This window comes from Mauremys reevesii, linkage group 9, assembly GCF_016161935.1.
Source record: "Mauremys reevesii isolate NIE-2019 linkage group 9, ASM1616193v1, whole genome shotgun sequence".
Classification (NCBI taxonomy): domain Eukaryota; kingdom Metazoa; phylum Chordata; order Testudines; family Geoemydidae; genus Mauremys; species Mauremys reevesii.
Genome location: NC_052631.1, coordinates 84,075,036 through 84,099,762, shown reverse-complemented (window position 1 = coordinate 84,099,762; position 24,727 = coordinate 84,075,036). Strand labels below are relative to the sequence as shown.

At 40.8% G+C, this 24,727-nt stretch overlaps 1 long non-coding RNA gene across 2 annotated transcripts in view; it reads left to right on the top strand.

Annotated features, from left to right (window-relative positions):
- Window positions 1–2,579: 2,579 nt before the first annotated feature.
- LOC120372644 overlaps window positions 2,580–24,727 on the top strand; it is a 32,349-nt gene continuing 10,201 nt past the window's right edge. The window contains exons 1-4 of one of the 2 annotated variants that reach the window (XR_005585087.1): window positions 2,580–2,712; window positions 5,049–5,119; window positions 11,154–11,250; window positions 16,926–17,184. This is a non-coding gene — a long non-coding RNA (uncharacterized LOC120372644). Of the gene's footprint in view, window positions 2,713–5,048; window positions 5,120–11,153; window positions 11,251–16,925; window positions 17,185–24,727 lie in introns of those variants that run through there. The other variant, XR_005585088.1, reaches the window with a different exon arrangement.

Here is a 24,727-nt window from a genome sequence, read left to right as displayed (position 1 = left end):
CAGGCTTAAAAATAACAAAAGGAAGTACTTCTTCACACAATGCACAGTCAACCTGTGGAACTCATTGCCAGGGAAAGTTCTGAAGGCCAAAACTATAACTGGGTTCAAAAAAGAATAAGATAAACTTATGGCTCTGTTAGCCAAGATGATCAGGGATACAACCCCATGCAGTGGGGTCCGTATGCCTCTGACTGCCAGATGCTGGGACTAGATGACAGGGGATGGATTGCTTGATGACTGCCCTCTTCTGTTCATTCCCTTTGAAGTATCTGGCATTGGCCATTGTTGGAAGACAGGATATTGGACTAGATGGACCATTGGGGGTCTGACTCAGTATGGCCATTCTTTTGTTATCTTCTTATGCATGTGTAGTAGCTAGTTCCTGTCTCTGGCTATCTCAAGTTTGTCTAAACAGTGCAGACAAAATAATGAATATGAAACATCAGTCCTTTACTGACCTTAGAGGTGGGCTCGAGTTGTGACATTCAAATCCATACTCATGTCTAAATCTGACCTTTCATAAGCTAGAAAAAAGTGATAAAAAGTTTGGATCCAGTGCTCTTGTTCAGATCTGAATAAGTGATTTTGGAGGCTAAAATCTTGAACAATGCTCCATGAACGTGAAGATAATCAGAAGGAAACATATATTTCTGCTAGTCTTGTAATGTATCATCTAGGTATTTGTCTGTTCTGTTAAAATTACTGATGTTGGGGGTATGGGCATACTACATTTGCCTGGCATAATTGGGCAGATTTATTAGGAGCTTCCTTCACTTTCCTTTCTTTGGCGTGTCAGATTCTGGCCAATCATATTCTGGTTTCAATTCCTGATAATTTTAATTCTCCCAAATGCATTCTACTTGTGACCAAATGAGACAGTTCGACCTTAAACTTCTATAAATAACAGGATAACATTAAATATCAAAGGACTGAGGCATTCACTTGGTGTTTATTGTTCTTCATCTGTTCTGCATGTTAACATGTTAGCTCAGAATTCCTGTTGGCAAGGCCAGAATTGTGATGTCATTGAAGTTTTGGTAAAGTTACTTCTCTAGCCATATGTTTGGCAAACATTATGAGGAAAGAAATTAAAATAATTTTAGTATTAAGTAGTCAAGAAAAAACGCTAATACTTAGACTTGGTCATTTTAAGATTTTATTATACAAAATGACAGAAAGACAATTAGACTAGACAGTGTCTTGGAATGATAGCAGTATCCTGAGGAAAGTGGACCTTAAATGGTATTGTATGGAACAGTTGTCCGATTGTTACATTAACTAGACTTCAGGTTATAATTAAGCAATTAGACATGACAGGCACTGCCTTTCTATGTGAAGAGAGCACACCTTGGAGAGTGTTATAAAACACAAGCCCACAGCATTAATGACTTTAACCACACGAGAAGTGTAATCATTGCCATGAAATATATGGTCTGAGGTGTCATATTGCCATTATGGAACGGTATTTATACAGTACATAAAAATAAGGTAGACAGTTAGCTACTCTGCTCAGTGTTGTCAACACCTGTGTATTTACTATATAGTCAAGACATGGCTATGACTTCATTACCAGTCAATCATAAAGCTCTAATTTTGTCCAGCATTTTAAAGTCATTCCAACATACAAAATGCCCAACTTTTTTATTCATCCATGAAACAGACTACCAAACCAAGCTTGCAGAAAACATGATACTCCATCTCTACAAATACATCTTGGGGGAGAAATTGTTTTGCTTGTTTTAGAATTTCAGAATACAACAGTGTTTCCCCAAGCTTATTTGTAGCAAAGTCAACTTCCGTGCCTTCCATAAACATCTGTACCACACTTCTTGACTGGTAGTCTGTTGCCCTTATGACTTTTACCTGCCAACAAATTACTTTGAGACAACTGGTGCCACCATGAACATCCACATTGGAGTGTCATATTGACTAATAATATTTAGCATGTGTATAGCACTTGTGTTGGTCAAAGAGCTGCGTGGGACAGGTAAATATTACTAACACTATTCTGAGGGAAAACAGACAAAGGACCAAATTCAGTCCTGATGAAAGCTGGCACAAGGTCCATGAAGTCATATTGTAGCAGTGTGTGTTGAGCCAGCTTACATCAGAGCTGAATTGGGCCAAAAGAAAGTAAGTCAATTGCCCAAAAGTACAGAGTGAAGTTCCTTGGGAGTGGCACCCATTCTGATGCTTGGACCAGTAGACCACGCCTCTCTCTAAAACCCCCTCTGACGTCTTTACCACAAGAAGCTAATGATATTGACATATGCTGAATGATGGGCTTGTAAGAAACAATTAGTTTACTGCAATAGTACTTTATAGGCATGATGAGCAATACCCATGAGACCAAAGTCTTCCTGGGCAGTCTGTCAGATATAGCTACATTTTATCCAGAACAAAGTTTTGTATTTGGGAATTAAAGCCTTGTATCCAGTTGTCATAACTGCCCATTTCTGCTTTGGTGGCAGGTTTCTTTATCATGCTCCCCCATCTGTTAGAGACTAGAGCAGAAAATGTCTCTCTGTCTCAAGCTCTCCTCTTTCGCATCCGTTACACAATCATTCCTCTCTTGGTTTGCACAGCTGGAAAAGAGAAGTAAAGCCAGAAAGCGAAAGGAAAAAAAAAAGCAGACAAGAAGTTAGACAAAGGCAAAAGTTGAAGACTAAGAATGAAACAAGGAAAGATGCATAAGCAGAGAAATTAAGAGAGGTGAGGTTTACAAAATTACAAAGGAAAAAGGATGGGTGGAGAAGACAACTATGGTGGTCCTAAATCCTGTTGCTCCACATGATCTTTTCACAAAGAATTATGAGTCACCAAAGTTTTAGGGATGAGCTACTGAAATTTGTTTTGGGCTTCCCACTGGACTCCTATGCGGGATGCAAGAAACCTCCCATTAGCTAATGCAGAAAGGATGTGATCTAAGGAAAAGGGAATGTTCCAGTGACAGAGGGATCAGAACCCTGCCAGCTCAGAAGAACAGAGCAGAAGGTCTGGGCATGACTCATGTGTGACTCTCCCACCATCATATACCCAGCACCCAGGACACGTTACATGGTAAAGCAAATAAGATGTTGTCAATGTTAGAGCTCTGAGGGAGTCTGGGATCAGGAAAAAAAGTGTGTTCAATTTGGGGTTTTATCAGTATTAACAGTCTTTCAAAAACATTAAATCCAGCTTGCCCACTTCCCTGGTGTTTAATAGCTAGTAAAATAACAGAAAATATTATTTAATGGGTCTGATTTTCCATAGCCGTGCACATTCTGGAGTTATTTATTCCTGTACAAAGTGAGTGTAAAACATTCCCATTCTAATCTAGTACCATTTAATACCACTTTGCACTGTTGTAAATTACTCCACTAGGTGCCAAGACAGTGGTGTAACGGGTTCAAGTACTATACATCTGTGATACTTCCTAAGGGTACTCAGGGCTGCTAGGCTTCTCGCTATCTCCTGCCTTTAATGTGAGGGAGCCTGTTCTGCGCCTGCCAAGGGTTAGCTCCCTGACTTTCCACCACAGGCAACACAAACACTCCCCTCTCAGCCCATGCATGTTTCGCTGTACCACATTCCGGCTTGAGATAGGTACATTCCAACCCCTAAGTCCTCCGAGCATGCCCCTGCATTCCAGCCCCTTATCTACTAGACACTCACAGAATTACAAGACCTGCTTTTCTCAAAGGAACAGTACACTGCAGCTTACTAGTTACACCTTGGAATACAGCTCCACTTAACACACAGCACATAGATTTGTTTACAGAGAAAGCAAGTATACGTTTATTTAACAGAGAATACACATTCAAATGACCACAAACAAAAATATTGGAAACAAAGGGTTACATATCAAATAAAATCATAACACACATTCTAGAGTCTAAACTCAACTAACGAGTTGCCTCTTGTCTAATAAGATACTGCTTAACCCAAGTCCTTCTGACAACATTTTTCAACCAGGATGGTTGAGGCCCTTCTTTCATGAGCTCAAACCCGCTGGCAGCTTGCCTCTCCCTGAGGTAGAATGCCAGGGAGTCTTTCTGCACCCACAGCTGGATCAGCTCAGACCTTTGATCTTCACCTGAAAACAGCATCATTGTCATCATCCCCTGCTGTTTACCTCTTCCTGTTAATTTTCCTTCTGAGGCCCCCACAAGCTCTTCATTAGCATCGGACTCAGTATGCTAATAGACTTCTATTGTAGGACACACAATACAGCGTGGGCAGCTAGGGAGCTAAGTGTCTCCCACCGCCTGTCCAGAGACGTCTGTCTGAAGGCACGCTACCTCTGAGTAACCTCTCTTTCAGTACAAGTACATAATTTCCAACATATATACATATCTCCTTCTCCTTACATATTATCCACACATACATTTAGCAAAGAGTATGATGTCCAGTGAGACACTGGTTTACATGACACTCTTCTGTGAAACAGAATGGAAATACCAGACTTCTGAGTTTCCTGTAACCCGTAAGCCCCCTGCGCCCTCTGCCAGTTGGCATCAAGAAGTCCTAGGGTAACAGTATTTCTCATCCCAAAGGACCTCAAAGCACTTTTTAAACTGTAAATGCAGGAATCCCATCATCAAATACTGAAATTTATTCAGCTTAGAGGTGCCCAGAGGCACCTGTTTAACCATGAACAGAAGCACAACACAACATTTCGGACAGGAAGGCAAGCATACCCCTTTGCCATTAATATCTGTCACTTTATGTTCTGGAGATAGTTCTCAAAACCATGAACATTGTTTCACTGTCGTTTTGAGTTTGTTAAAGCCCTTCTCATCTGTCTTCAGCTCTGTGTCTGCTGCTGGAAATGGCACCCTCCTTTCCCATTTCATTTTATTTACAATAACACAAGTCTCAGTAACAATAGCCGACCAAATCCTGCAGTCACCATATTCAGGCCATACATTTCAATGGGAATTTGGCTGAGTAAGTACCCTACAGTATTTGGCCTAGTAATAATGCTTTGCACCTATATGAGCACCTTTTATTCAACGTTTGCAGTGTTCTTTTCAGGTCCATAAATTATTAACCCTGTTTTACAGACATGGAAACAGGGATGCGGAGAGGTGAAGTGACTTCCCCAAAGCCATCTAACAAGCCAAAAGAAGAGCCAGTAAGTGTTAAATCTAAAAGGTGATAAGACCACTTAAGTGACATCATCCCTTTCAAAAATTATATCCAGTGATTTCCTTTACCTGCTGTCAAAGTTTGTCACAACGGTGAAATGGTCCCACACAGGAATAGGGGTGGATGGAAAACATGGGAAAAGGAGTGTGTGGGTTTGGGTTTGGGTGTGTGTTAATGATCCCTTTTCACCATCTGTGAATTTAGGTGGAGTGTTTGACCCTAAAATGCAAACAATTCAAATGCTGCTACTTGCTAGGAAGTGTAGGTGGGCTGTTATGCTTTTCTTTTATAAATGTCCATAAAGCCTTAATCATTAGGGGAAAAGGCAGGCTTTGTTATGAAAAGCAATTACAGAGAGTCACTTTTTCCAAAAGGTACATTGTACTTGCTCTCAGATTGTTGCATTGTGTGGTGATGAATAACACTTGGAAGCAGATGTCAAAGTTATCACTTCTCAGTGGAAATAGTACATTTTTTTCCATTTTATGTCTAGTTTAGACTATATCAAAGAGAAGAAAAAAAATTAAAAGCCGAAAACATGTTGAAATAACGTTACGGTTGTGACAGAAGTTGACGACAGCCAGGAAATTCCAAGTTATGGCCCTCACTCTGTCCTTTGTGTGAGTTCAGGATAGAAGTTCAGCCTCCCAGCTCCTGGGACAGTTTGTGTCACAAAAGCTTTAAGTTTCTGAAAGGTGTGATTTGCTATTACATGTTTGCCTGTTAGTTCCTGCCTGTTTCCCTCCTCCCCCTTTGATCTTTCATGAAAGTTTATAAAAACCCACATTCTGTACCATGCTCCTTACAGTGCTGCTTTAGGCTCTTGGGTAAATAGGTACTTACAAAAAATTAGTCTTAAGTACTCACTACCCCAGAAAGTCCCCCAAAAGATTCATTCTGGTCTGTTGGATAAATACAAATGTCTGTTTATATATGCGTTTATAAAGGGATGTGGTGTCCACATAAACCTCATGTTAAAATATTTTCCTTCCATCTGTTAGTAATAAGAGCAGCTCAGATTATTAAAACAGAAAGAATGTTTTAAAAAGTCATATTTACTATTTTACCATTTGAATGTTTAAAAAATATTGCATTTTACTCAGAGTTTGACATTAAAAAGTAGCTTGGACAGTTTCACTTTAATTCTCACACAGTGTAAAAATGATTCATAGATTATAAAGCCAGAAGGGAGGGACCATTGTGATCATCTAGTCTGACCTCCTGCATATCACAGGCCATAAGATTTTCTTGAATTCATTCTGTTTGTACCAGAGCATATATTTCAGAAAAACATCCAATCTTGATTTAAAAAATTCCACTGATGGAGAATTCACAACAACCTTTGGTAAATTGTTTCAGTGATTAATTACCCTCACTGTTAAAAACGTGCACCTTATTTCAAGTCTGAATTTGTCTTGCTTCAAATTCCAGTCATTGGTTCTTGTTATACTTTTGTCAGCAAGATTTAAGGGTTTTCTATTATCAAATTTCTATTCCCCATGTAGGTACTTAGAGATTGTGATCAAGTCACCCATTAATCTTGTCTTTGTTAAGCTAAACAGGTTGTGCTCCTTGAATCTTTCACTATAAGGCAAGGGGCAATATACAGACCAGAATCACGATAGTAGGCTCGAAATATTCAGGAAGCCAGTCATTTGGGGAACCGTTGGACAAAGCCATGATGTAACCCTCAGATTAATCAAAAAAGACTTTGCAGATCCCCCAACCCCAAATCTAGGGGTATGTCTACACTATGAAATTAGGTCAATTTTATAGAAGTCGATTTTTAGAAATCGATTTTATACTGTTGATTGCGTATGTCCACACTAATCGCATTAAGTCGGCGGAGTGTGTCCTTACTACCATGCCTAGCATCAACTTACTTAGATCATGTTCCTGCAGTCTCTGCCGCCCAGTGGAATTCTGGGTTAAGTTCCCAATGCCTGATAGGACAAAAAACATTGTCATGGGTGGTTTGGGGTACATTTCATCAGTCGCCTCTCCCTCCATGAAAGCAACGGCAGACAATTGTTTTGCGCCAGACACCAGGGCGATTAGAAGATCACAGCAAGGCGCGCTGCGCATCAGAGAGGCTTTGAAAACCAGTTTCATGACTGGCCAGGCTTTGGTGTGACAATTGTGTGTGTTTCTCCTTGATGCAAACCCACGCCCTTTTTTATTTTAATTCCCTGTAAGCCAACCACCCTCCCCCCTTTGAAATAAAGTAACTATTATTTTGAAACCATGCATTCTTTCTTTATTAATTTAAAAAAATGAGATAACGGACAAGGTAGCCCGGGTTGGGGAGGGGAGAGGAGGGAAGGACAAGGCCACATTGCTTATTGTAGCCACACTAAAAATCAAACTGTTTGAATGACAGCCTTCTGTTGCTTTGGCCATCCTCTGCAGCACCCGAGAAGGAGGGACATGGCAAGAAGTGGGATAGGTGGGATGTGGAGTGGAGAAGGAGGTGGGAGTCTCGGGGAAGGACCGAGGCCACTGCAGCCTAGGTATCCGGCAGCGGGTTAGTGATAGGCCTTCCCTGGCCTATTATACCCACCACCCATGAAGAAAGGCATACGTTTTCTAGAGCTGAGGGCAATAAAGTATGCTTTTCAACAATTGGCCCCAGTGTTGCCAAACGGTCAAATTCTGATAATGACAGATAAGGTACGTAAACCATCAGGGGTATACGAGCTCAAAGGATCTCCAAAAGAAAGCAGCATTGATGTAGTGGGCAGAGGCCCATCTACAGTCTATCAGGTCCTTGCATATCAATGGCACGAGAAATGTGAAAACCAACTGGCTGAGCAGCAGGTAAATCTATCAGGCAGAATGGAGTCTTCACAACGAATCATTCCAATTGATCATCAAAAAATTCAGAGTTCTGATTCTGGTTCTTTTTGCATCCAAGGCAGAAGGTTCACCAATACTTTGCAAGAAAAAGGGAACCGAGCGTGCTAGGTATAGATGCCCTGTGGCTCAAATGGTCAAAGGACTTACTTTATGCTTTTCCCCCAGTGCCCATCATCTCTAGGAGAATACAGATCAGAAAGATGGACAAGGAAGTGATCTTAGTGGCCTCCCAATGGCCTAGGTGGTCTTGGTTTCCTGACCTCATGAATATGTCAATGGAGCCACCATTGTACCTGAATGAGAGTCCAGATTTGTTATCCCAGGTCCAATTCTTCACCAGGATCCAGGCGAGTTAAATTTAGCAGCTTAGCATTTGAAAGGAAGTTTCTAGAATAGAGGGGTTACTTTGCAACTCTGTTAGCATTGAGTAGAAAATTGACGAACTCAAAAATCTAATCTAAATTCAAAGCTTGGTGTAAAAAGAGACATATTCAGGATCATGTAGGCAAAAAGTCTCATGTTCTGGAGTTTTTACAAGACAGTTTCAATATCAGGTTGCAGGCTAATAACTAGAAAGTACATGTTTTTGTATTGTCTGCAATTTTGAGAGCATCCAGAAAATCTTCCATTTCCTACCATAAGGAGAGTTGTCGCTTCATTAGAGCAGTGCAGCTATTGTGTCATCATAAGGTGCAGAGCTCCATCTGGGGATTTGAACATTGTGCTCACTGCCTTAATGCAGGTGCCCTTTGAACCTATGAAATCTGTTTCATTATTACTTGTCTATCAAGAAGACCTTTTTCATTGCTAGCACTTCAGAAAGAACAGTGTGAATCACTCCATCGTGCTGCATCATTCACAAAGATAAGATGGTTCTGAGAATGGGTCCCACCCTTATTCCAAAATGTAATAAGATTTTTCATTGAGCAAAAGGGTTTTCATTGCCTTTTTTGTCCACATCGTTCTCACCCAAAGGAGAAACTGAATGTAAGGAGAGCCTTGCAATTTAATCTGAAAAGAACTGAGAGCGTAAGACAAATACCACCCTTACTGGTTTAATTTCATCCAAGAAAAAGTGGTGCTACAGCATCTATATCATCAGTCTCATGGTTGTGTATAGAACAAAAGAATTCAATCCTCCAATGGGCACCAGAGCTCATACAGTATGAGCAGTGGCGGCATTGTGATCTGAGAAACCTGTAAAGCTGTAGCTTGAGCATCCCTGCATACATTTACAAGGCTTTACAAAGTAGCTACTCAGTCCTCAGCTGATTGTCCTGCATGCTGTGCTCATATACAACAAACCCTGAGGTTCTGTTGACCTGTTCCTTCAAAGCAGGGGAACATTTCAGGTAAGCAACCACAAATTCTCCCAAACTTTGTGTCATCTGCAAACTTTATCAGTAATGATTTTATATTTTCTTCCAGGCCACTGATAAAAACGTTAAATCGTGTAGTGCCTTGCAGGACCCCGTTAGAAAAATACCTGCTCTGTAATGATCACTTATTTACAATTACATTTTGAGATCTATTAGTTAGCCAGTTTCAGTACATTTAATGTGTGATTTTAGTTTCTTAATCAAAGTGTCATCTGATACCAAATCGAATGCCTTATAGAAGTCTGAACATATTACATTAATGCTATTATCTTTATCGAGCAAATTTGTAATCTTATCAAGAAAATATATCAAGTTAGTTTGACAAGCTCTGTTATCCATAAGCCCGTGTTAATACACCTCTATCCTGATATAACGCAACCCAATATAACATGAATTCGGATGTAACGCGGTAAAGCAGCGCTCCGGGGGGCGGAGCTGCGCACTCCGGCGGATCAAAGCAAGTTCGATATAACATGGTTTCACCTATAATGCAGTAAGATTTTTTGGCTCCTGAGGACAGCGTTATATCGGGATAGAGGTGTAGGTATTAATTATAATTCTCTTTTAATTCTTTATTAATTGAGTCCCATATTCTGCCCAGGATCAATGTCTCGCTGACAGGCCTGTAATTACCTGGGTTGTCCCACTGACCCTTTTAAAATATTGGCATAACATTAGCTTTCTTCCAGTCCTCTGGAACTTCCCCAGTGTTTCAAAACTTATTGGACTTTCAAGTATTTTAAGGCTTATAATAGTGTGTGTTCTTGAATCCAAACTCCCTACCCCATTTCCTTCCACAAAAATAAATTAATACACTCCTGTTTTAATTCAATATATTTCTTAAAAGCATTTCCAGTGGTATAAAGTATTGTAAAATCCTTTTATTGCAAAACCTAAATTTTAGGCATAAAGGTAGATGGCTTTATCTTTTTAAATGCCATTAGAGTCATTCCAATCTGTGGTGAAATGCAAAATTTTGTGCTGTACACAATATTTAAAAAAACATGTAAAGACAAGCAACTAAATTCAGTCTTGAGGGAAGCACTCAGCTCCCATTTGAGTTTAGTGAAAGTTGCCTCCTGCTTACTCCAGAGTTCTTCATTTATCCTGCTTATTTCCACAGATCATGTGATTTCTATTATTTAAAGTATTTCACATTTTTAACACTGATTTTAATATAGAAAGAAAAATTTTAAAAATATTATTGTGAGCTTCTCTTTAACAAATTTGATTTTTGGCCACAATCTTGTACATTCAGGCCAGAACACGCATATTTATGGCTGAGTTATAAACCTCTCCAAAAGGGGCAAAACCCGAAGCCAAGGTCAATCATATCTGGGAAACATATACAATTCCATCATCAATGAAACTAGAGATGGGGCTGAACCTAATTACTGGATGTGAGCCCTATCAAACTTTGATATGGACCCTTGAATGCTAAGTATGGAGCACCATTTGACCTAGTGTCTTCATGGGGATTGTGGCCAGGTCTCCAGAACCTCTGTACAAAGGATGCTCTTAGCTATATGTGTTGTGGGTGAATATGGATTTTGATGCTAATTTTAATAGACTGAACAAAACTGTGGACTATGGTGTGTTTGAAATTCGGATCTAGATCAGAATCTTGTTGTTTGAGACCATCTCCAGTGGAAACTCATTTCTGTCTGACAGCTCTGAGTGGGTGATGTGAAATGAGATGGGAATAGAAGTGGATATTTTATTACAAAACTCTAAATTATGTGGCGCTCACTTGATTTTGAATTTTACTTCCAACTTTGAATTCAGCCTTCATTCACTGAAAAAATCACAACAGTTCTTGAGCCACTCAAGAAAACCTCGTCCCTGTGCTGAGATGACTTGGTCTGATGTATGACGAAATCAGGTTAGATTTTTGGTTTTATATTTTAGAATAAAATTATAGAAACAAAACATAAAATAAGCCTACAGGATGATGTGAATACCAACCTCTTTGCCATGAATGTTTAATATGTATATATTTATGTAATGGAATAATATCTGCACATGCCCTTCCACCTCTAGCATTCTGGCTTTTTGCCAGGATTTTTCTGTGCCCCCTGTCTGACACTAAACTCAGCTCCCTCAGCTGTTGGCTAGAAAGCTGAAGGCACAGGCAGAAGCTGAGCAGAGTCAACAGAGGGCAACATCTCTTTCTCACTCATACATACAAAACTAGCACATTAGAAGCTTCCATTCTGCTGCCCTGCCCTCAGCATCCCTCAAATTCATAATGAAGAATTTCACCCTTGAACTCCAGAAAATCACACTGGCCCTATCGCTGACTGGGGGATACTTCAGCTAACCCCCCAGACTATTGCTTTTTTTTCAATCCATTTTCTAAATTTTTATTGGGCCAATAAACGTAGATGGTGTTTGACACTTGTTTACGGTCCCGTATCAAGTTTTTTCTTTATTCTAAATAAATAAATAAACTATACCGTGTATAAACATGGTAACTGTTGTGTGAATTTACTGGCATTTAAAAACAGTCGCTCTTAAATCTGTGACACGTTTCGTTATCTTAATCTACAGTAGCTCATACAGTGAGGCAATTAATGTGTTGAATTAAGAAGTCCCCTTTGTCATTCACAGTAAATGGTTCCTAAAATGCCTGTACTCTCTTCTAGATTAATAGTAGCCTTTCCAATGTGGTTCCTGTAAACAGCTACAGTCCCATATGAAAATATCCTGATGTAGGATCCTACACAATTGCAGTGATACATTTTTCCAGGAACCAAGTACAAAATCCATCATTCAATCAATAAACAAACCTCTCTCACACTTTTTTGTTCTTGCAAATGGTATTGGAAACTTCTTTTACTAGTGCTGTACGAGTTTGGGAAATCTGTCAAACATTCTGAGCAGCTGCTGAGCAGAGCCCTCCGATCCATGTATGCTTTGGCACTGGAGGGATGCACAGGAGCGAGGAGTGAGTGGAGGGACTGGGCTTTGAAGTCTGCTTGGTGATGTTATATTATTCTTGGCTCTTGGCACTTTGGAAAATACACTGCATCAAGTTCTCATCATTGCTGAAGTGCACAGTTTTTCTCAAGGCTGTGGAAGGGTGGTTTTAGCATTACATTCGGCTATGAAACACCTCAGTAATTTAGCTGCTGAGATTGTTATTTTTATTAAATTCTTGTTAGGTTTTTTCTTTCTGTGGTTGGACCTGTTCCATGGTTTGTTTCTGGGGGTGTTTCATGCTTTCACCCAGAAGCTCATGGGTACTTCGTCTGTGAAAGCCAGATTTGCTTTGGAGTTTCATTCACAACTGAATTTACTACTTTGAAATGTGGATTCAGCGATATCCCACACTCACAAAATTTGCCTTTCTATAGCATCTTCCACCCAAAGATCACAAAGCCGTTTACAAACATTACTAAAGCTAGGCTCAAAATACTTGCGTATTACATAAGAATTGTAATGAGTCGATGTGTGTGCACAACTCTGCCCTCTAACTGATGGATAAGAACCTCCCTACTGTTTGTCAGAGGTCTGACATTGCTAACAGAGATTGTCCTTTAACTCAGGTGCTAGCAACATGTGATTTTGGAATAAGAGGGTCACCATGAAGGGCCAAGTGTATATGTGTGAATCTTAGTGACAGCCACTAGAGTAATGCACAGCAATGATTTCCCTTTAACTGGGAGTGGGAAGAGTAGGGAGGGTTAATTAATTAGAATTTGGGAAAATGGGTTTAAATTGCAGGGACAAAAGGTTTATCAAAGGAGCCTTGCAAACCCAAATGGTTGAGAGATTCATATACCCTCAAAGTGGTTCATTCTTTTCGTATACAGATGATACAGTTTGCACCATTACTGGTAAAGTATGGCAATTGCTGTGTGTTTGGCTTGCCAAATCTTGATCTGCCTGTCCCCACTTGTTCCTCCATGAAGTTCAGAAAAGAATTCTCATTTCCTGTACTTCCCCTGTTGGATATTGCCTTATAAATCTTAAAAGGGTTCTTCTAACCTAAAACCCTAGAGCTAGAGATGGATTGAATCACAAAGTTTGAGTCCATATCTGACTGGCCTCAGAATTCCTTCCAGTGGGTTCAGGTCCAAAATACTGGTACTACCTACTAGCTTCTAAGCAGCTAAACTGAATCAACAGAGATGTACCAACTTTACTTTATACATACTACATATGTGATGTAATAGCTACTGTGACTTAGCTACCGTCTCATCTTAGATATAATGCTTGATTTCCTTTGAAAATGTGATTTATTTTTCTTTTGTATTTTGTGTGATACTCACTGGCTTTGTGGTGTTTTCATAAATATGTTTGCAATGAAAAGATCCTTAAGAAATATAGTTTTTGAAAAATTATACAAAGATTGTAATTAGTAAGGGGGGAAAAATCCATGAATATTGATTTGTACATTGTTCACATCTCTCATGGACTGCTGCTTTTTGTAAACATTTGAACAATCAAGTTTTACTGGCAAGAACATACCTGAAAAGTACATTTCAAAGTTGCACATTACTAATCACAGAAACCAATTTTAAAACTTGCACACATAAGTACTGCTGGCAGAAGTGCTTGTGTATTTGCTTGTTCAAGGAATAGAAACAATGCCATATGACCTATTTGACCAATCACAATGAAGCAGTGCATCTTGAAATTTGAATTTTCACAATTGATTCATAAAGTAAAAAATGTGAGAAGGTGTTTATAAAAAACTGTGAGTATTGAATGGATTTGAGAGGATCATCATTTCCTTGCAGATGTCTGCAAGTAGAAAAAGGAACAATTCCCCAAATAAATTACTCATTATGATTGATTTGCTAAACTCTAATTATAAATTGAACATAGTTAAAATTCTCTGTACCCAACCCATGTTTTTATGTTGCAGAAATAATCTGAACTATAGGTGCAGCCTGATCTTTTGAGGTGCTGAGCATACTCCATTCCCATAAATGTCAAATGGGAGTGGGAGGGGTTCAGAACCCAACAAGTTTGGGCCATTACTTTGTATCAGGTAAATTGCCCTGTGCATCTAGTTCTGTGTCTGGCTGCTCTCGTTCCTGGTTTACTTACACACTTTTCATCCAAATTTGTGGAAATGCAGCCTCCTACATACTTTTACCAAATGACTGCATCACAGCCAAATTCCCCTAAAGTCTAAATAAATAAATAAATAAACTGCTGTTTCCACTACTTTCCTCCTTATTAGTCATACCAAAGATGAAGGAGGTCTTTGATCAGCATAAAATTATGCAAATCCATTGGTACCATATTTTCTTAGTTTCATATTTGGTTTACTAAATCTGAAGTCATCCCCTAAGAACTCTCTTTGTACTTTTGTCCCTCAAAACAAACACTCTTGAAGGTCAAATCCCAACATGATATTCAGTACAAAACTTTAAATAAACATTTCATCATCAACCAGAACTCAGTTATTTTAATACTTTACAACAAATGGAAATTAATTAGTAGCAAAGGAATTCTTCTGGACTTACATATTACATACTATATCCCTTCTAACTCCTTGGTGCCGGCAGAAAGCATATCCTCATTCTAATCTTTAACAAAACCACATAAACGTTTAGAAAGAAACAAACTTTTTGAAAGAAACCTTTTGAAAGGTACTACAGTCCATGAATCTGACTCCTTTATCCCACTGAACTATTCACATGAGTAAGTGCTATCCAAAGTGCACAAGGGTTGTAGAATCAGGTCCTTAGAGCATGAACTCTTCAGAGCAGAGATGGATCTTTCTTTTGTCTGTCAGTCTGTCTGATGTTATTTATGCTGCATTCATTTACATGGTATGTGTGTTTCTATAGAGTGCTTGGCATACTGTTAACTTAAAAATAAAATATATACTATTATTAATGTGCTTTGAAAATGTAAAATAGATATAAAGTTCTAAATATTATTAATAACCATCAAAATGGATTATGCCCAGTGGACTGTTTGTGTTTTGATCATTCATCTCAAGGAGACTAGTTTGAGCACCAGCACTGAACGCTCCATTGTAATTGTGTTGCCTTTCCATTATTAATGGAGTTATTTACATGAGTAACTACTAGCCAGCATGAATAACAGTTATAGTATTGTGCCCTAATTAGACAACGAACAGACAAAAAAGGAAGATGGAAGGTAGAGAAAAGTGTGAATGAAAAGTGAAATCAAGCATATTTCTTGTTAATTTCACAATTTTGTTTAAAGTTTCTTCAGTTTGTTGGATTTGTGTTTATTGTTTTCATTCTCCCCTATTAGTTCAGACCTCTGTGAGGGAGGGAGGTGGAGAGTAGGTAGAAAGAGGTTCCTAGGCTTTTTGGAAGAAGTGGAATTTTAGGGGGACTTGAAGGAGGAGAGGCACTATACAAACACTCATCTATTGGATGGCAACAGACAATTTTACATTCTGTATTTTTTTCATGTGATTTTCAATGCAATTTTTTAAAATAGTATGGCTAAAATGATTTTTATCTCTTTAACTCTGTACTATTGTATTTTAATAGATTCCACTGTTGCTGACAGCTGGTTGTGATAGAGACAGATTAGTCAACAAAGAATAAACTTTGTGCATTTTTCATACCTATTCTATATTTTGTAAGGGGAACATTTAGAGTAACTGCTGTATGCCCAGGAGGCCTGAAAAGACAAGTGAATTTTGAGGGCAAATATCTCTATCAGGAGTTTACAGAAAGAAAATGCCCTTCAAACAAATAAACTCATGCATCCTGTTTGCAAAAAGAATTATAATATAGGCAGCAAAAAAGGTTGGAATTGTTATTGGAAGGGATACAGATTGAGGTCATGGTGTTTTAATTTGGTTGAAGTCAGCAAGCAGTCAGTAGTATTAAATATATTCCTTCTTTATCCAGCTAGCAAACTGAACTAGTTCTTCCATCATTAGTCTCCCACTTCATTCCCTAAACTACTAGAGGGTCCTCAAGTGTGTACTTCAATAAGCATTAAATACAACATGGAGACTTGAGCTCTTTGCCGCCTAGGTCATTCATAAAGGTACAAAACCCAACATACATGCTGTTGTATAAAGCAAAGTCTCTCTTTAATTCACAAGTTCCCCTAAAGTTGTGTGCAGTGGTGTTGTAGCCATGTTGGTCCCAGGATATTAGAAAGACAAGGTGGTGAGGAAATATCTTTTATTGAACCAACTTCTGTTGGTGAGAGAGAGAAGCTTTCAAACTACACAGAGCACTTTCTGGCCCCTTAGAATAAGTGCTAACTACTTATGCTAAATTATCCATTCAATCTTATATTTAGCTATGACACTCTGAGTACCTTTCCCAGACCTGAGGAAGAGTTCTGTGTAGCTCATAAGCTAGACTCTCTCACCAACAGAAGTTGATCCAATAAAAGATATTACCTTACCTACCTTGTCTCTCTAACTCCTCCCAAAAGCAGAGTCAGGGTCAACAGCAAACGGTCTCTCACTTGAAAGACATTCAGGGTATTACTAAGAAACAATAAATAGATTTAAAATAGCAAACCAGTGAGGAATTTATTCCTCCTTCCCCTTCTTTCACTCATTCATTTGAGAACTCTCTCTTTCTCTCCTTTCAGCATGGAGGTCAGCATGCCAGAGGTGCAGTAGACAGAGATACCACACTGAAGGGCAGATTATAAGAACCTGCATAGATAGAATAAAGAAATAACACATGGATTTACACTAAACAAGCAGATTTGTCACAAAGGACAGCAGAATTGTTAGTATCACAAAAAGTGTCTAGTCTCATCTCTCCATGGTGGCATTTCATTGATTATAACAAAATGTTAGGGCTGGTCAACTTTCAATACACTTATAATGTCCTTTTCCCAGCAATCAACCTGCCTCAAACTGACCTCAGAGATCTCTCCCTCTCTCTCCTGGAGCATGCAGTCCACTTTTAACCTTGCTGGGCAGATTTTGGAGTAGTCTGCAATGTATCCAGTCCAATCCCACCAAATGTACTCAGACTAATCCCTCCTTGAAAGGCAACCTTTATCCATGTTATTCTGAGGTAACACTGTCATTTCCCAGAGAGCAGGAACAAATTGTCTCTTCCCTTGATCACTTTTTCCTGGAGTGATGGTGGCTTCCAGTTACCAGCAGGCTGCTTGCGATCTAACAGTAGCTCCTTACTCTACCAGGTCCAACCCACACAGGGACAGGGCACAATATAACTGGAAAGTACTGCACTTCATTCAAATTCTGTGGCCATTTCTGAAGTCTCCTCTGCTACTGAACACAGCCAGAGTGTTGCTCACAAACCCAACTGTATTTTGCTGTTAAAGCCAATAAGAAGGTTTAATTGACCAGACATTAGTGCCTTCACTTCAAGAATTCATGCCAGGGCAGCTCAAGCTCCAGAAACTTGATGCTCCATATGAAGAACAAAATGTTCATCTGATCACAGTTGCCAGGACTTGAAACATGATTTTTCGAGACCAGAATAGCTTATAAACTAGCACATTAGGCTGAGTCACTGTTCTGGTAGGATAGGTATAATATATTTTTATATAAACCTATCTCTGAAGTACTTTATCATCCCACAAGCATTGCAATACAAATGTCTTTGGATAGCTGAGTTTTGCAGAGAAAAAGATTTACATCAGGTAGGGAGGGACCAACACCATGTTAGGTCTTTCGTTGAAGTGAAGTAAAAACAAATCAAAGACTTTATTTTTGCCTTTTGACTTGATGCTCAACTGCCCCTTAGACCACTGAGATGTTTGTTTTCCATACTAGTTTTCCTTATCCTCCCCAAGAGCATTGGTTCACTTCACATGGCCTTTGAGAAAGGCTCTATCTGTTATATAAACAAACATACACTGACACGACTTAAAAAACCATGGTTGGTAAAGAAGATTCTAAATCACCATGTAAATATATTCTGCCAGAAAAAACCCATCTCTCTCAGGGATAAGTTCACAAATTCTCAGTGTTGTTCATCACCTTTCTATAGCTGTAGAGGCAGAATCAAAGCTGAGTGGATGGCTGACAAGGGACTAGACCCCACCTTCTGGAGACCCCCTCAGTTTGGTTCTGCCTCTTGTAGCTACTGGCAGGACAGTGAATCCAGCACCTCCTGCAAACGAGAGAATTAAAAAAAAAAACCCTGAAGAGGCATATGTGCCGTCTTCTAGCCCTGTATCCCTGCCAGAGGGTGCAGAAAAAAGAGGTTTGTGTCTTGTGCACTCCAGCCACCTCATCTGCCAGGTCAGAAATGTTTAGCCTTGACTGCCTTTAGTCGAATCTAGGAGCCAGTTCCCCAGACACGCCCCATCAGCGGGAGTCAGGCCACAAACATCTCAAAGGATGGCAGAAAAATAAGGAGAGCCCTTTGGCCATCAGAGGTGGTTACCTCAAAGGGCAGTGGCCCAGCACAGGGAAAACATAAGCTGGACCAGCTGAATGCACCCTAGACAGAGCAAGGAGCAGCAGGTAAGACCATTTTGGGCACATTCCCTCCCTCAGTTTGGGTCTCATCATCCTCTCCTCACCCCTTTCCTTGCCATGCAACTCAGTCTCCTTCCCTTAGCCCCAGGGGAAGTCAGGTATTATGCATTGCTGGGGAAAAGAAGGGAATCTCCCCTTCAGGAAGAAATTCCCTCTTGGGCTAGGAGCTCTTGGATTTGGCACAAAAAGCGCCTTTATCTCAGAGGCTGCCACACTGTGAGCCTTAGGCAGCAGCTGGAGTGTCTCCCTTAAAAGCTGTGATGAAATGGGAATTTTCTGTAATATTTTTATGAATTCCTGTGTGTGCCCCTATATGCTGCATTGTTACCCAGTGGAAAGAAAAAAAACATAATAAAAGGAATAGAATTGTCTTGTCTGGTTCTTCATCTTCATCATTATTTAATTCATTTTCCTCCTCATCTTCATGGGCCTCACCAAAGAAAAAGAAGGCTAGAATGTCTAAGTCCAAGAGAGGAAAGAAGTCGTCCAAGGTAAAATCAGGATCTTCTTCATAGTAGGAGTGTGAATTCTCAATCTCAGAGTCTGAATTGCAGGCTGAAGCAAAACAAGGATCTTTTCCCAACTGAACCATTTGAAAAGATGTTATGAAAGGTGATTGGATACTTGAGTATGCCATCAAATGAACCCATTAAAAACGATCTTAAGGAAGAAGAAGAGAGGATTGGTACAGAAGTTACAAAGAAAGAAATATTTTCCAACCGGTTGGAAAAATCTGAATCACACATTCCCCTTCTTATCTTTTTGGAAAGAGTAATTAAGTCCAAATGGGAGATACCAGAAGAGTCTATGGATTGTCAAGACATGCCCAAATATTCTACAATGTGCACCACAGCAAAGCAGATTTTGTGTGTCTTCCCAAAGTGGATGGGGCCATTTCATCATTAGTCAAAGACACTGCTCTCCCAATAAAAGGGGATCTTTCCCGAAAGAATCCAACAGCCACAGAATGGAAATATCACTGTGCCATATGTTTGAGGCGAACTCTTCCTCTCTGAAGCCTTCAACTCTGGCCTAGTATTTTGCAAGAATAATACTGTCCTAGACTGACAATTTGGCAGCCAGACTGCCAAAAAAGGCTAAGAAATCATTGTGTTTAGGTTCAGAGTTTAAAAAATATCTCAGTGGTTTCAGTATTCATAGCCAATGCAACCAGAGATGTTTTGATGTTTTCAGCACATGCTGTGACCTCCAGTGTGCTGACCAGATGGTGCATCTGGTTACAACACCATTTAGGGATTAGGGGCAAAAATCTGTCTGGGTATTAGTCCTGCTTTGAGCAGGGAGTTGGACTAGATGACCTCCTAAGGTCCCTTCCAGCCCTGACATTCTAGGATTGTGATCAGTCAATAATTCAAACATTGATGCAAGGAGCCACAAAATCTTTCTGCCGGCCAAAGAATAGGACAAAATCAGATCAGCAGCTACCTGCCCGAGGATGATAGTAACAAGTATTCTAGAAATGATTGTATCCTACATAGGTGTAATGCCTTGGGTAAGAATTTATATGAGGACTCTCTAGAGCAAGGGTCTCAAACTCAGTTTAACTTAGGGCCAGGGCCAGTCCTCACATCCTTCCAGTGGCCCAATAATGTCACTGAAGATGGTGTTCAGAAAAGAAAATGTTTATATTGTATTTTTTTATTGTGAATTTCTTAGAAATAATAAAACTGTCATACAACTTTATACAATTCTTCGCCTGCCAGAGAGTTTTTAGTATTTGCCAGACACCTGGCAACGCTTCAGTTCTGTCAGTTTGTTGATATTTGGCCTCAGTGACTGAGCAGTTGAAACCTTCAGGATTGCAGCAAGGTGTGCATCAGATAGTTGTGTTCGGTATTTTGACTTGTTTATAGTCATTGAGGAAAAAAGTGATGCTGCTTCCATGGCTGACTCTGCCCGGCAACTAATGATGCTGCCTCTGCCCAGCGACTAGTGATGGTATCTACGTTCCTCTCCCCCAGCCAATGGGAGCTGCGGGGCAGGAGGGGGGGCTGGAACCTGCACCAGACATTGCCAGCAGTATGTCTAACTGTGTCTGTCCTCTGCAGGCCGCAGTAGGGAGGTTCTCGGGCTGCAGATGGCCTGCAGGCCTGGACTTTGAGACCCCTGTTCTAGAGTTTCCTGCTCTTTTTTCACCACCATTTTCTGATTTTTCCATCTCGGAAAGTGAACATTCCATCACTTGTCTTGAAATCCCTGGCTTGGTGGATGAGTCCAAAGAGATTCCAGGGAGGGATGGCCATGGAAGAGCCAGAGAGGTCATTGTAACAACAGATGCCAGTCTGGAAGGATGGGGAGTGTTCTCCAAGAACTTAGTGGCTCAAGGGACGCAGTTGTTCTCAGAGCAAAAGAAAGACATAAAGTAATTGCTGAGGGCAATAAAGTATGCTTTTCAACAACTGGTTCCAGCATTGCCAAACAGTCATATTCTGGTAATGACAGAATACGTTGGCAATGGTGTACACAAAGCATCAGACTGGTAAGGGCTCATGGGATCTCCATGATGCAGTGGGCAGAGGCCCACCTAGTCTATCAGGGCCTTGCATATCAAGGGCAGTAAAAATGTGAAAGCCAACTGGCTGAGCAGCAGGAAAATCGATCAAAGAATGGAGTCTTCATAGCAAATCATTCTTATTGATCATCAAAATTCAGAGTTATGATTCTGGTTCTTTTTGCATCCAAGACAAACCAGAAGATTCACCAATACTTTGCAAGAAAAAGGGAGCCTCTGCACCCAGCAGCCCTAGGCATAGGTATCCTGTTGCTCAGATGGCCAAAAGGCTTACTTTATGCTTTCCCCCAGTATCACTAGGGTAATGCGGAAGATCAGAATGAAGACGGATGAGGAAGTGATCTTAGTGCCCCCCCACCCCACTGCCAAGGAGGCCTTCGTTTCCTGACCTCATGAACATATATCAGTGGAGCCACCATTGTTCTTGAATCAGAGTCCAGATTTATTGTCCCAGGGTCCATTTTTTTCCACCAGGATCCAAGCAAGTTAAATCTTGAAAGGAAGTTTCTTGAACAAAATGGTTACTCCACTGGTCATCTTCCAACGCTGTTAGCATTGAGGAGAAAATCAACAAACAGGGCTTGCTCAGGGATCTGATCTAAATTCAAAGCTTGGTGTAGATAGAGATGTATTCAGTATCATGTAGGCAAAGTAGGCTTGCTGCACTGGTGCCTGGAGCTGCTCCTGCTCATGTTCTAAAGTTTTAATAAGAATCGGTATCAGATTGCAGGCTAATGCCTGGAAAGAATACATTTCTGTGCTATCTGCAATTTTGAGGGTATCCAGAAAATATTCCATTTCCTACCATAAGGACAATTGTTGCCTCATTAGAGGAGAGTAACTAGTGAGCCCCCCTTAAGATGCACAGAGCTTCATCTTATAATTTGAACATTGAGCTCAGTGCTTTACTGCAGGCACCCTTTGAATCTCTGAAATCAGTTTCACTGTATTACTTGTTTATCAAAAAGACCTTTTTGATCACTGTCACTTCAGAAAGAAGGGCTTTTGAAGCTTTGTCACTTGATCCATCTTGCTGCATCTTTCACAAAGACACGGTGGTTTGGAGAGTGGATCCCACCTTTATTCCAAAAGTAAATTAGATTTTTCATCCAGCATAAGAGATCTCGTTGCCTTCTTTTTGTCCACATACTTCTCCCGCAAACAAGAAGCTATGGCATTTGCTGGACATAAGGTGAGCCTTAAAGGCTTATCTGAAAAGAATTGAGAGCGTAAGTAAAACAGCCTTTCTGGTCTTATTTTATCCAAGAAAAAGAAGTTCTAAGGCATCAGAATCATCAGTCTCACAATGACTATGCTGGTGCTTTGGTGAGGGGTTGTTAGGAACTGGGACATAAGCGGTCTGGCCTACTGGTCAAAGCAGGAGTAGGGTTGCCAACCATCCAGGTTTTACCCAGACAGTCCAGTTTTTGGCTTCTGTGTCCAGGTGCCCTTTTGGGTTGCCAGATGCCTGTTTTTTTACCAGAAAGTCTGGTCGAAAAGGGTGCCTGTTAGTGTCAGGTCAAATGCAGACACCCAAAGTGCAGATACCACAATGCGGGGAGAGCCGCCGGGTAATTAACCCTCACCAGTCCCTGTTCAGTCAGGGCTGCCTCCTACCTGCAGGCAGGCTCCTTGTCAGGCTGCAGCAGCTCCCATCCCAGCCCTGGAGGAGAGGGAGCCCAGCTTGGAGCATGGAGGAGGTGGAGACAATCCAGCGAGCAATGGGGGAAGGGAGGCAGAAGAGCGAGCAAAGGGGGTGGGGCCTTGGGGGCAGAGAAGGGTGGAGCCTCGAGGGAAGAGGCAGAGAAGGGGGCAAGTCCTCAAGGGAAGAGGCGGAACAGGGGCAGGGCCATTGGGGTCCAGTTACCAGCAATTAGAAAGGTGGCAACCCTAAGCAGGAGTGGGATCTAGTGGGCGGAGTGGGTGTCTAGGTTGGGGAACAAGAACAGGGGTCAGAACCAGAGTCAGATACCAAATGCCAGAGCCAAGGGTGTCAGAGACAGGAATAGTAGCTAATAGTCAGGAGTGAGGCATGGGTCAGGCACAGGTCAGGAGCATGGTAGGAGCTAGGAGTGAGGACAGGAATAGTGCAGGAGTCAGGAACAGGGTTGGATGTGGATTGCAGGAGGCAGGAAAGTGCAGGGCCCAACACAGCAGCAGCCGGGAGTCTGCACAATTGTTCAGATGGCCCATGTGGCTCACTTCCTGTAGTGGGAGCGAACCGTTCAGGCAGCCTCAGGCTTTGGTTGTTCCAATAGGACTTCCTATGCAGCCTGACCTTCCAGGACTGGCAAGATGCTATTTCACCCATCTCCCCTGTTGGCAACAAGGGAGTGTCAGAGATGCAGGATGCCTATAGCCTTGGGTGTTAGACCTGCACTGTCAGATCCTTACAGGCATATGGGACAAAGGATTCAATCTTCCAGTGTGCACCAGAGCTCAACTCAGTATGAGCATTGGCAGCATCATGGACTCGGAAAGGGCAGGCCCTTTACAATGAAATCTGTAAAGCTGCAGCTTGGTCATCCCTGCATACATTTACCAAGTTTTACAAGATAGATACTCAGTGTTCAGATGATGCCGTCTTTGGCAGCTGGATCCTGCACACAATGGAGATTCCTTAGGGTGAGGGAATCCTTTCTCTCAATGACATTATTTTGTTCCCACCCTAGGAATTTTGTTGTTTCTGAGAAAGTCCCACATGGTGGATTTTGAAGAGAGTGGGAGAATTTGTGGTTGCTTACCTAAAAATTTTCCTTTCTTCAAAGGGCTAGATCCGGTCCTCCCTGAAAAAGGAAGATCTGTATAACATGTTGTTAAAGTTCTCTGCAGTAGTTAAATGTTTCTTGTTCATAATGTTATCTTGTTGAGTATTAACATGCAGATGAGAGATTCATTCTTTGTTTTACAGTCCAGAGGGACTAGCTTTGGAAGCATCTCGAAACTGAGGTCGTCTCTGGAAGGTGAGGGCTAGTCCCTAGTTAACTGTGCAGTCAGCTTTGATTCTGCCCCCTACAGCTGCATAAGGCGACAACCCACACTGAGAATATGTGGATCAATTCCTTTGACAAGGGAAGATTTTTAGGCAAGCAACTGCAACGTCTCCCATTTCAAGGCAGTCTCAGACTTTTCAAGACAACAATTTTTAGTTGGATTAAGCTGGACTAAACCCAGGCCCCAGAAGTGAAAAAGACAGTGTTTGTAAGCCTAAAGCAACACTTCACTGCCAATTAGTTTTAAGTATGCATTGCACTGTTACAGTTCCAAGTTCTGTGGAAAGCTGAACAGTGTTTTAACATTTTAAGAACAAGGGGACAGGAGCATAACCCATGTACCACTGCTCTGAATTTCATTCTAGGAATCTGTGGGTTCAAAAAGGATTCTAAAGAATAT